This window comes from Crocodylus siamensis, chromosome 2, assembly GCF_052110815.1.
Source record: "Crocodylus siamensis isolate JL-2025a chromosome 2, ASM5211081v1, whole genome shotgun sequence".
Taxonomy (NCBI): domain Eukaryota; kingdom Metazoa; phylum Chordata; order Crocodylia; family Crocodylidae; genus Crocodylus; species Crocodylus siamensis.
In genome coordinates this window covers 219,021,118-219,033,245 of record NC_143396.1, presented here as the reverse complement: position 1 = coordinate 219,033,245, position 12,128 = coordinate 219,021,118, and the positions used below count along the sequence as shown (strand labels likewise).

General features: G+C 50.2%; 1 protein-coding gene across 5 annotated transcripts in view; it reads right to left on the bottom strand.

Moving 5' to 3' along the window:
* Window positions 1–12,128, bottom strand: part of LARGE2 (LARGE xylosyl- and glucuronyltransferase 2) — a 47,245-nt gene that overhangs the window by 32,709 nt on the left and 2,408 nt on the right. For 3 of the 5 annotated variants that reach the window (XM_090033010.1, XM_090033007.1, XM_090033015.1), the window contains exon 2: window positions 2,193–2,374. The gene's annotated coding sequence lies outside the window, so the exon portion shown is untranslated. The other 2 variants (XM_090033008.1, XM_090033012.1) reach the window with 2 other exon arrangements.

The following is a 12,128-nucleotide window of genomic DNA, read 5'->3' as shown; positions in this document are numbered from 1 at the left end:
TATCCCATCAGGCAGGACAAGGATGATTGTTCTGTGTGGGCTCTGGAATAGCAAAGCCAGTCTGCACACCCCAGGATCAAGGGCATCAGCTGGAGATGGTCACAAAGGAGTAAGAGGGCAAGGCACCCTCAAAGAATTCAATGGATAGCCCCCATTCCTGCATGGCTCCCTGTATCCCCCTCATATGAAGGAAGCACATGGGAGTGGGGGCTCCTGTCCCCAATCCCTCTCTCTCTTTTTGCGCAGCAGTGGGGAAAGGAGAAGAGAGGGAATCGGTGTGGCTCTGGGGTTAGGCTGAGGTGCCATACTGGGGAGCAGGACAAACTCCATGGACCCAGAGAGGTGCAGGCACCAAGCCAGCACAGGGATTAGAGCTACTTGCGTGCTCGATATAGTGTGGGCACTTTACAGCCTTCTCTACTGCAATGGGGACCACTTTTTTGGCAGGCTCACCAAATTAAGCTCCATGTTTCCCCACCCTCCCCTTGGGTACCACTCTGATCCCCTTCCCCTGCTTTCTGTCCCCTGACCACTGTACTGCCAATCCCTTCCCTGATTTGCTGTGTGCTGCACAGAGGCTATCTGTGCCACTTGTGCGCACACTCAATCCAATCACTGAGAGCATGAGCCATGCCAGGAGACCTATAGGCCAGAATGAGGAGCAAGGGGAGGAAAAGAAGAAACCTGGGTGAGTCCCTAGGCATGCTTACTCAAGACTGAAGCTCAAGGACAGGCAGCTGAGGATGCACGTCCTCACCCTCTGATGCCCATCGTGGACTGTGCTGGGACTCCATGAATTTTAACTCCCCTGCCCTAATTCCCAGAACACAGGGAAGGGAGGGGGAAGTCTTGCAGCTGAACATGCTGTGTTGATGCCAGGAGCCAGCCGAGCTCTGCGGTGAGCTCATTAAGGCTGGCTAACAGGAGGAACACTTTGCTGGCGCAGGTAAAGAGGAAAACATCTCAGCAGAGAGCACATTAAAAACCCCCAGTAACAATAGCAGCCCAGTTGCATTCATATTTGTTTGGATCCCTGGGCCTCAGTGCCTGCTTTGAGGGGAGTGGAAGAGGAGATATTAGGGCTCTGTGCTTCTGTTTCCTATCACTGCTGGGGTATTAGAATAGATTAATAGATGTGGATGGCCCCTCACCATTTCAGGCACTTTTGGCTGCAGCACAGGGAGCAGATCTACACCAGCACTTCTGAGGGAACAGGCTTGGGCTGAACCATAAAGAGTCCCAACAGCCCAGGGCCAGCCAGAGCTGGGCAAAGACCCAGGAACAACCTCCTGGCTAGAGGTGAGGAAGAGGCACTGGCTTCTGAAACGAAGTGCTTCAGATTTAGCTTTGCCCCACCAGGGTGGGAAGGGGAGGGGCACAGGGGGCAACCTGTCACTCTAACTTCCCTCTCTTCCCTTGTTCCTATTCTTAGGGTCTTTCCCACCCCCCTCATTTTCTTTGTTTTGATCCTCAATGAGCAGGAAGAAAAGAGAAAGAGCCTTGACAAATCCCATCAAGGCCCAGACAAGCCAGGGCCCCTCCTGCCAGCATGCCAAGCCCTGTGCTAATGAGGGGTGGGGGAGGCAGCAGAGAAGAGCAGTTTCACAAAAATGCTTGGTGCAGGAAGGAAGGTGAGGATTTCATGCAAGGTAGACCAGCTGGTTGTAAGGAATGGGTTCCCAGTTGGGGTGGGGGTGTGTGGGGGAAATCAGGCCATGAAAGCTTTCCCAGTCCCCATGCTCCCTCCATGTCCTTTCCCTGTCCTGCTTCAGCCTCTGCTAGGTCCCTAGGGTCCCAGGCCCCAGGAGTGGCTGAATGCAGTGATGAAAGGGTCTTAGAGAGTAACAGAATGATTTTGGGAGGGGGGTCCCCAAAGGGGCTTTCAAGGGATATTCCCACACAGCTGCCCATTGCTTACCAGGGTTTAGGTGGAGAAATGTTCCTCCTTCTCCTTCTAAAGGCCTGTGCTATGGGAGGCCAGCAGGTGCTGGGGCTGCCCTGTAGGCTTCACCCCTCCATGCCCCAGGGTAAGGCGCAGCGACCAGCGATGTGGGACAGAGCAGAAAGGGAGCCCGTGGTGCCAAGTTGCTTGCCCATCTCACCTCAGGCTCATCAGTTCACAGGAAAAAAGACCAGAGTAACAGGACATCGAGCACTGTTATCACGTCTATCAGACAAACAAGACAACCAACCTTTGAGGGTTGCCAAGGTGGCAGGGGTGTCTGGGATGGTGGGGGAAGAGTTGGCTCTCGTATTGCAGGATTGGGCAGTACACACGCTGGTTGTGAGGACCTCCTAGTTACAGACTCCCAGCTTCAAGGGACAGAGAGCGTTGAGCATCGAGTTCGAGTGGCATCTGAGGCCTGGACTTCACCTGCAAAACCGAAAGAAACCCTTAGTCATCTGAAAAGAAGGAGCAGGCTTAGGCTGAATCCTGAACAGCGCGAAGTCCAACAGCTAGCCAGAAGCAGAGCTGGGAAAAAAGCAACTTCTCAGCAAAGTTGGTCTAAGGGTTGAGCCCATAATGAAACAGCACTCACTCCATGAAGAGAAGGCAGGGTTGGGAACAGGACTTCTGGGTCCCTTTCACTTATTCTGCCACAGACTCCATGAACATGGCAGAGATCCCTCTGTAACATGGGAGTGGCGGAGCTTCCCCATTTCAGTGAAATACTTTGCTCTCCACACAGAGAGCTTTGTGTACACTAAGCCAGAAGATCTGGTGCTACCAAAGAGCAATGAAGACAGGAGTTGCCTGTTGGACTTCTCCTTAGCACTGCAGGTGCTGGCTTAACAAACACATGAGGTGAGATACCTCAGGAAGGTGGGACGAAACATGAGCCCAGGGCAGAGCCGGATGGAGAACTCCATTACATCCATTCTGAACCGCCGGGTCACAATCAGAGTCTGTGCTTTAGTGACTGAGCTGGCCCCTCCTTTTCCTTCTGCTGCAGAGCCAAGACAAACTCTCCAACCTCCTGCCAGCTGCAGGAATGGCCAAGAGGTCTAATAAAAGATATCAGATTCACCCAAAAAACCTTGTCTGCCAAGAGGGACAGCAGCATTTATCCCCTCTATTGCCTTGTCAGTGTACCAAACTCCTAGCAACCCCAGTTCTAGTGACATACCATGGGCAGGTACACAAGACACAGTTAAGATCATCTATGTAGGGATGTTTCAAGAAGTGGGGGTGGGGATCAACCTTTCTGGGGCAAAACAACATTGGCCAAATGTCTTTCCCATTCAATTTAGGGCAGACACTCCCTGTCTCTATTTGGGGTATCATTCAACAGCACCACCCCCTCCCCTTCAGCGTCAGACCTTCACTTGGCTTAACCCTGGGGTACAGCATGGAACTGGGCAGGGTATTGGCAGGGGCAAACCGGGCAACCACCCAGGGTCCAGACAGAAAGGGGACCCGAAAATGGTGAAAATAATGATTATTATTATCATTATCTCTGGCAAAAGGGGGTTGATACTAAAAGTTTGCCTGGGGCTGCCAGGAGTCTAGGTACAGTACTGGGTATTGGGTGCAATACAGTTACAAAGCAGAGCTGCTTCACGTGAAGAACAGCACTGCATATGGGCCCAGCAAATGCTCTGAGGCCCAGCATTCTCTGGCAGGTCAGGGGGCGATTTTGTGCTTCCTTCTTACTCAAAAGCCATTGCCCCAGTAGAGGTCAGGAGCTCTGATATCCCCCAGAGGAAGCCAGAAGCTGTGGAAGTGCTGAAGGCATTGCCTTCACTCTTCTGCTCAATTCTCTATCTTGCAAAGAGGAGCTGAGTGTGAATTAGTGAGAATCACTTATATCACAGCTGCTCCAACTGGGAAGGAATGCTAGAAGAGTTCATGCTGACATGGCCATTGCACTGCTGCCATCACGGGACAGGGTGGTTTAAATTTTGCCTGCTCCAGTGGAAGGATCATCTCCCTCCACAGTGGATGCATGTGGGTAGAGGAAGGAAGAGACTCCATATGGGCAGAGCTGATCATGAACTAGAAGTTAGAAGCCTTGTTAAACTAATTGTTTTGCTCATTAATAGATGCAAGTCTTGGGATACCCACTCTGAGGTGAACAAATCTCATTATGGAGACTAGCAAAGGAAAAATTATCACTTCTGTTGTCACTAGTTGTTCTTTATGACCTAAAAAAACCTACCCTCAAAGACTTAAGTATTTTTACATTATAAATTCAGGCCTAATGTTTCCCTGTCCTTCCTAGAAGACTATGGCAGGGATTCTCAACCAGGACACTGTGGTACACTGGAGTGCCCTGCGGTCCTTTCAAGGGTGCCATGAGTAGACTGTAAGGTGTGCAAACAGGATTCACAAGATAAACTCATAGGAATCCAAACATTTGGACATGTGCAGTCCAAGTTCTTTGCAACAGAAGAACCACCCTAGGATTTTTCTCTAGTCAAAAAACAAGGAAAGCTGCAAGCTGACATTTTCCAAGGAGTGTCTATTGAGAAGTGCTTTGAGTTGAAGAAGGTGAAGAACATCTGCTCTATGATCAGCTAGAGAACAAATGCCACCATGCAAGTCTGAGAGGAGCTTATAGGACTATGTATGGCAGTTTTTGGCTTATTTCTGTTGACCATTATCATATTTACACAAATCCAAGACAAGGTTTCTTCCCCACAAATCAGCACTGGGGGCAGGGATCCTTATCTTATATTTGAGTACCAGCCCAGGGGAGGCAGTGGCTCAGCTCTGGCCCTGGGGCTGAAGCTAGAGCTGAGCTGCTGCCTGCCCCAGGCTGGAATGGCTTGTTGTGGGGTGGGGCGGGAAGCGGGCACATGGCTGGGGGTACATGGGGGAGACTGGATGGGGTAAGCCTGACCCTGCACCCCTGCTCTTCTACCCCCTCCAAACCTTCTGCTCTGGCTCTGATCCCTCCAGCCCCAACCCTGCCTGGCTGCTTCTCCCTGGCCAGACTGGGCTGGGGCTCTGCTGCTCACTTCCCCAGAGGAGCAGAGCTGCAGAAGAAGCAGAGGCTGTGGACAGGGAGGTGGGGGGCAGGCACAGGGTACGAGCAGTGGGGGGCAGGCTTCAGGGAGAAGCAGGGGTGCAGGAGATAGAGTTGGGGGGCAGGCACAGGAATGGGATGCTAGGGGTGGGGGAGCAGCTGCAGGGGGAAGCAGGGAGCAGGGGGACAGTCACAGGCAAGGAGCAGGGGGAGGCAGTGGGAGCAGATGGCAGGAGGGACAAGCGGGGGGGAGGACAAAGGGCAGGAGAGCAAGGGGGGGGATGGGACAAACTTAAGCTGACCTTCCACTGATTGGATTGTACACATGTAAAAGCATAACAACTTTATAATTTTCCACATATAGAATCTAATCATTGGAGGATTATCTTAAATTCAAAGTAATTTTGGATTCAGGTAAATACAGTTTTTAACCCCAACATGTGCCAGATAGTTGTGGAGAAAAGCTCTCATTGGAAAAGATTTAAACACTTTTCTCCTTTGCTTTCTAATAAGCATAAAATCCCTGAATCTATTCAGCTGAATTATACAGGGAGACCTGGTCTCTGCTGGAGAAAGACCAGACTGGACATGCTTGTTATTTCTAGGACCCCTACATGCACAGTAAAGAGAAAAAGACACAAACAGAGCCTCTCACCACAACCTTTCTGCAGGTCCTTTGAACAAGGTAAACCAAGCCTTCATAGTCTTGGTACACCCTCCAGCTCCAAGATGGCTCCACTCCCTTGGATGTCATCAAGGCACAGATGCCAAAGCTTGAGAGAACAAGCTGGCTTGGCGATACTCCAGCATTTGTCTAAGCCATTCTCTGGCACCAGTCCCCTCACAAACCAGGTGGCTGTCGGCTCACGCACCTTGAACGACCGTGGAGTCACACGGGGAGGGAGGCATCATTCTGGTTATTAGGTAACTTTGTAAAATGAAGCCAAACCGCACATCTCACCCGGACACTGTCTGGCAGCCCATGCACATGGCCAGGTATAACTGGCACCTATTACCTTCTCTAACTGCAGTTTCCAGATGGCTTAAAGGTGCAGCCTGCTGCAGAACAGTTCAAAAGCCCAACCTTGGGGTGCCAAAGGCCTGGATTACATTGGCCAGGTCCAGCCTTAATACAGCAGTATGCAGGCACCTTGTCAAGAGCCAGGGAAGTCCCCTTGGCAAATGCTACTACCAAGACATCCAGAAGCAGACAGGAATGTAGTTAAGAGTGGGTAACTTTAATTCACCCCTTTGAGGTTAGGGAGATGTTGAGAACAGCAGACCGATTTAATGTGGCTCTCCCGACAGTGTAAAAGATGCTGCACTACCTGGTATGTGAAAGTCCAACATAAGAGATTGTCTACGCTACTGCCTGGTTCTAGCTACAGAGGGCAGGCAGACAAGAAAGACTGTCTATAGCAGATCTGCATTAGCAAATTAGGAAGTCTAGCAAACTAGGGAAGTCTCTCTCCCCCCACTCCCCAGCCACACACATTAGTAAATTAGGAAAGTCTCTTCTGCACACACACACAGATTAGCAAACTAGGAATGTCTCTCTTTCTCCTAGGTTACTATAGAAAGACTGACTTTCCTAGTTTACTAACATGCACGAGTGAAAGTCCAGGAATTCTACCTGATCAACACATCAAAGAGCCACTCAACAAAGCTCACAAAGACACGCTTGGACCCAGAGGGACAGACTTCCATCTTCAGCTCCCTCTGTGCAAAAATGAAGTTTATTTCCTACCTATGGGGACTTTTTACCATCTTGTCCCATCTACACTTTTCCCAGAGCCTGACGAAGGGACTTTGATCCCGAAAGCTTGCAGAAAAGGACAATTTTCTTGCCATTTTCCAGTTGGTCTAATAAAAGGTATCATTTTGGAACCAAGAGTTCTAGTTTTTTGTAAGTCCCTCTCCCACACACCCACCCACACAGCTTTTCCTGAATTGTCTTCTGAGGTCTCATCTCAGCCTACGAGGTCCTCAGGGCAGGGAAAGTCTCACAATAGGTATGCAAAGCAGGATGCTAAAGTCACCCTGTTTTACAAATCTAGTGGGAGACTGGTTCACATTAAATATGAAATCTGCACACGTGGCTGCAGTTAGTAGACTATCCTTCTCCCCAGCAACAGACTCAGTGGTGAAGAGTCAACTTAGGCTATCCCCACAGAGTGGGAAGGGGGAGCTGAGGGAACAGTGAGATGCTGCATGGTTCAGGGGAAGGAGTCAGATAACCGTGGGACCTTCGAGCACAGTTCATAGGAGGCAGGGAGATGTGAGCATGTTCTGGCCCCACGGGGTTCAGAGGATGTATGGCAAACCGGGATCTTTAATAACATGTGACAGTGAGGTCGCAGGGAAAGTGACCTGTCCAAAGAAACAGAGCGACCGCCTGCTGCTCCTCATCACTGAGGACGAGCTCACAATAACCCGTTACCATATAGATACCCTAAGTTATGTACACAGCACCAGGCAAAGAATTTACAACTTGTTGGGACTGAAACAACTGCCTCCTTACTGAGATGCAAGTACGAGGCACAGCCAGGAGGGAGCTGGAGGGGACAGCAGGGGTTTGAGAAGTCCAAGCATCTACAGCTTAGGACTGAGGGGTCATTAAGTCCCTGCCTGACAAGCAGAAACCACAAGCCGTGACTACTCACATCCAAATGCTGGATTCCAAGTGCACCATCCACTTCACAGCCTGCAAGCTTCTTGCTTGCCACTCATTCATTAATTCAGACAGATTTGGGACATGACAAGACAGTGAGCTTAGCACCTATGCCACCGGCTAATTATTCAGAGCCCAGGAGGACTGGGGTGAGAGAGCAGTCAGAAATGAAGAAAACTGCCTGTACAAACACTTTCAACCTGGCCCCAGATGAGTCTTCTGGAAGACGCATTTGGACACACAAGGCAGAAGCCACTGACTTATGATGGTGCTGCACACAGAGCACATGACACTCAGACTAGTTGCTCTTCCTGGTCAAGCAGAGGAGAGCCCCTTTGCAGTGTATCCAGTCCTGGCTGAGTCAATAAGGACAGAGGCAGCTGGACACCAAAAGGAAAATGTTACCTCAACATTTCTGAGCCCAAAGGTAGGATGACCATACGTCCCATTTTAGCTGAGACAGTCCCAAATTTCAGAGGCTGATCAGCCAGCTGTTGGGAATTATACCGGGTGTCCCAGAAATGCAGGGGCTCAGGTTGTGGGGAGAAGGAATGTCTCTGATTTCCCACGTGATGTCATGGATTTCCGTCTAGTCAGCCTACCGAAAGGCCCAGACACACTTGGCTAGTCCATCGTAGGCTCTTACAGCAATCTGCCCAGGTCCAGCAGACAATCTAATTCAGGGTTAGTGTTGGATGCCCTGGGCACCCCTCTCATGCAACAGGGTAGGCAATTTTCCCGGCTGGTTCTACTGCTTTAAACAGTGGAGTGAGCAGGAAATGGCACTTTGGGGCTAATGTCACCCAGCACTGACTCTCTCTTCTAAGCTGCAGTAGCCTGACACAAAGGGATGCCTCTCCAGGCCCCAAAAAGACTGTGCATGTTCTGAGGGGTCTTTTCACAGTGACAGCTCTACCAATCAAAGTAGTTTTGTGCCCAGATGCCTAGGATTTTAGCATTGGCTTCTTCATCAGGGGACCAATTGACATGCTTCAGTTCCCAGGAGATGCCAAAGTGAATCAGATCTTCTATTGTAGGCAGGGCACGTACGTCAGGCACTAAAATACTCTGTACAGCCATCTGTCCGCAGGTTATTTGGGGCTGGTAACAACTTATCCCCAGCTATTCCAGGAAGGATAGACCGAGCACACAGTGGTGCAGGAAAGAAGGTCACATAGCAAGTGGCAGAGTTGGGTCATGGGGATGTCCATCTGCTTCCCACAAGGAGTCAGGTACAGGCATGCATTGTCTTAGACGAAAGCGGGCAGGGGGTATCAACTTTCTTGAGAAGAGCCAGATGCATGACACAACAGAAAAGCAGCAGTCCCTTACACCTCACCCTGAAACACTGCTCCATACCCCAGTACCACACTAGCACTTAGTGTCCTTCCTGGAGATTGAAGGGTACAATACACTGGTCACGTCCCCTTCTCCCACACCACTGTCCCTGAATATGACAAGCAATGAAGGAGGCAACTGCTCCCAGCACAGAAACCCCCTCCCCAGAAGTCAGGGTGCCCAGGACTGTAGTTCATCAACATTCAAATGCATGCCCATAAATCCTAACTAACACCTTTGTCTACAGCTCTCCAGTGGTGATGGGTACTATAGGCCCAGATAGGCCTGGAAGTTGGCGTGGCCTACCACTGGGCACACTTCAGGGATACTGGCCTAGGAGCAGGACTGCTTGGAGTTACTACCAGATCTTGTTCCCAGCTCTACAAGCAACAGTCTCCCCAAATGCTGTGCAGAAGCTACCCAGCCAAGGCAAGCACTGGCAGCAAAGCAAGCAGGCTCCTGAACAGAGAGGTCAGAGTACTGCCTGGACCAGCAGAGCAGCTTGCCTTTTGGTTTCCCACTCACGCCCTGAGAAGTGCTAAGCTTGGTCCTCTCCTCCCCATTCCTGCCCACTAACCACCTGCCCTTGAACCAAAGGACTTCCAGAAACACACAGCTGCCCTCACCCAGGCTGCGCTTGATGGCGAGTGCTGTGTGAAGGCCTGCTCAGCACTCTGAGCTCTGGCTTGAACTTCACTATTTGCCCAGCCAGGAGCCATTCCACCCTCACCTACCCTGGCAAACACAGAAGCCAAAGGAACCAGAGCTCAGCCTCTCAAATGGGGACCTCTCATGTTTCAAGTCACAGCCCATCCCTACCCCCACAAATGAATCCTTCGCCATCTTCATCAGGAAACACTAGGGGCCCCCTAGCTAACAGCCTGCCTTCTGCTCACGGGGTATAGTGGGGATTTAGCAGAAAAGGAGAGTGAGAAGGAGATAGAGTAAGGAGGGAGGCCAACACCTTGCCAGGGCATCTCTGGCAGGGACAGACCAGCAACGCGTACCCCATTCCTGGGGGAAGTCAGAGGACCATGCCCCCTCTAACTGAAGACAGGCTGCCTCTACTGGACAGCCTGATCTCCAATTGTTGTCTGACAAAACCTAGGCCCTTCCCTGAAAGCAGAGGTCATAGCAGTCCTGACATCCTGCACTGAACTTGCCCCCAGGGCCACAGTCAGCGTGCGCTTGGTGTGAGGGTGTTGTTCTCAGCGGATCTCAAGTTTTCTCCTACACAGTCCTTCTGACATAAAGGCTCCTTATACTCAAGAGTCCTTTCTTACATACTCCATTCAGAAGTGCCTGCAGGGAAATGGGAATCTGGGCCTAACTCATCTCAGGTTGAAGAAATGCTTGATTAATGGATAGTTCAGGTTGCCCAATAGCATCCATGTCTCTTTTCAGAAAGTCAAATTGCACAAATTCAAACCTCTGATCAATCAGAAACCATGTGTTTGGTACACCTGCCCGCCCAACCTGAACTGGAGCTGGCAATAGTCCCTGGCAACTACCTGTCTGCACTCCAAGTGCTTCCATTGCCAGACAGAGCAGAAGGAGGAATGACTGAAGAGGATCTCTACAGAGCTGCAATTGTGTTATGGGATGTGGTAGAGGTTTCCAGCCCCTCTCATCACCCTGCCCCTCATGATCCAAGCAAGTTACACTTGTACTGGAGAGATCCAGGGTGCCTCCTTTCACTGCTGGGTTCTATAGGTTGCATCAAAATTGGCGCACACGGATCTGCTTGCTCTAAGGATTGCCAGCAGTGAGTTATAATTCAATCTGGGGGTGTCCAAAAGTGCAGGGCGAGAGGGAATTCTGTGTGTAGGGGAGCAGGGTAGTCATGGAGTCAGCACAGTGCTTGCGTGTAGGTAGCTTCTGTTTAGTCCTGCTCACTTAAGTACAAGTTTTACCTTAGCAAAAGGAAGAGCTAGGTTTTGCCACAGTGGCCATGTGCTCTATTCCTCTCCCCCACAAAACAGCTCAGCTACCCTGCATAGCTACAGGAGCAGAGCATGGCATGTCACAGGCATGTTGGGCAATTGCTTGAAGAGGGCAGGATTAAGGTGATGTTAGCAGGTACCTTCACCCTTCATTCAGGCTTTCAGCAGCTTCAAGTTTCAATGTTCTGGGGTGGCACAAGCATGTCATCAGGCCTTCTTAACTCCATACTAACAGCTGTCTCTCCGCCTCGCACCAGGAGTTAGTTAGCCTTCTCTCTGATAACAGAAGTTTTCTTACTGTCCATTCAGGCTGTTGTTACATGGGTGCGGTGCTGCTGTGGCTAATGGAAGCTATGCAGTTCCAAAGGGGTCCAGCCACTCCCAAATGCTGTGTTGCAACAGAGTGGTGATCATGGTCCTGTCCCGAAACATGCAACGACTGGTGCTGCAGAGAAGGCAGCAACTGTTTTAAATGTGGTCTGTATTTCAAAATCCTGAAAAAAATTCCTGTAGCTAACCCAAAATGGCAGTTAAGTACATGATAAGACTTGTGTGTCTTCTCTACCCATCTCCCCCACAACAGAGAGCTCTTCCCTACTACTGGTTTCAGCTAGATGTAATATGAAGGGGATGTTTAACTAACACTTGAGAAGCCATTAGCACATAAGTTGTTCCTTGCTGCTTCGTATATCATACTGCTGCACGCACCGCCTACCAGAAGGCCATATATATGCCTGAGTGGGTCAAATCACAGGATTTCTAGCTCTGGAGAAAATTGAATGTTTAGAAATTTGATTTTATTATAATTCACAGCCAAATCAAGTTTCCCAGAATTTCTCAAGAAAAAGAAGTTCAAAGAAATGTCAGAAGCACTAAACCTGTGGTGCTTCAGAAATAAACCAGAAGCCAGATTCCTGTTGGCTTCACCTAGCAGGTATCATGACAAATTTGCACTACCTACTGAACAGCAGCTGTCAGTTTTACACAGCAGCTGCCAATCTACGGCATGCCTGAGCTGCTTGCCTGGTGCTCCTGACAGTACCACGGAGAAGCATGCTGGTCCACTCTCTTGCTCTGTATACAGCAAACCCAGAAACAAGGCAGAAAAGCCACCATGAGGTCTCTCTCTCCACTGCTTTCACTCTGGGCAATGATTACCCCCAATCTCAAAACACACTGGTTGTATCCCATCCCCTGCTGCCATAC